This window comes from Triticum aestivum, chromosome 1A (genome assembly GCF_018294505.1).
Source record: "Triticum aestivum cultivar Chinese Spring chromosome 1A, IWGSC CS RefSeq v2.1, whole genome shotgun sequence".
In the NCBI taxonomy this organism is placed as follows: Eukaryota; Viridiplantae; Streptophyta; class Magnoliopsida; order Poales; family Poaceae; genus Triticum; species Triticum aestivum.
The window spans coordinates 556,498,494-556,499,678 of NC_057794.1; positions in this window are offsets into that span (position 1 = coordinate 556,498,494).

The following is a 1,185-nucleotide window of genomic DNA, read 5'->3' on the forward strand; positions in this document are numbered from 1 at the left end:
CCCCACCCCAGAACGTTTCTGTTAAAAAAATAATAATAATAATAAATAAATAATAAAATAAATAAAAACGATAAATATAATTAATAAAATTAAAAATGATTAAATAAAATTATTAAATAAAAAAATGATGATTAATAAAATTAATTATTAATTAATTAATTAACTAATGAATTAATTAAGTTAATTAATTCGGTTTAATTAAATTAATTAACTAGTTAAGTTTAATTAAACTGTAATTAGATTAACCTAAACCCTAATTAATTTAATTAGTGAATGACAGGTGGGTCCCACTGGACCCACATGTCAGGGTTGACTCAGTCAACCCCCGTTGACTGCTGACGTCAGCATGACATCATGCTGACGTCATAAATACATTTTTTCGAATTAATTAAATAAATAATTAAATTCCAAAATTGTTAAAATCTTTTAAAAATCATATCTTTTAATCCGTAACTCGGATTAAAATATTTTCAACATGAAAGTTGCTCAGAACGACGAGACGAATCCGGTTACGCAGCCCGTTCGTCCGCCACACACCCCTAGCATACCGAACACGCAACTTTCCCCCTCCGGTTCATCTGCCCGAAAACACGAAACATCGGGAATACTTTCCCGGGGGTTTTCCCCCCTTCACCGGTATCACCTACTACCGCGTTAGGGCACACCGAACACCGCGTATTGCCTTGTTATATTTTGTGATGCTTTGTTTGCTCTGTATTCATTATTCTTCCCCCTCTTCTCTCCGGTAGACTACGAGACCGACGCTGATGCCACCGAGTACGACTACGTCACCGACGACCCCTCCTTGTCTGAGCAACCAGGCAAGCCCCCCCTTTGATCACCAGATATCGCCTATTCTAATCTATACTGCTTGCATTAGAGTAGTGTAGCATGTTACTGCTTTTCGTTAATCCTATTCTGATGCATAGCCTGTCTTTGCTGCTACAGTCATTGATACCTTACCCGCAACCCTAAATGCTTAGTATAGGATGCTAGTGTTCCATCAGTGGCCCTACACTCTTGTCCGTCTGCCATGCTATACTACTGGGCCGTGATCACTTCGGGAGGTGATCACGAGCATATACTATATACTTTACACTGTTACATTACCTGTGATACTGTACGGAGTTGGGGGCTGAAAGGACAGGTGGCTCCATCCCGGTAGAGGTGGGCCTGGGTTCCCGA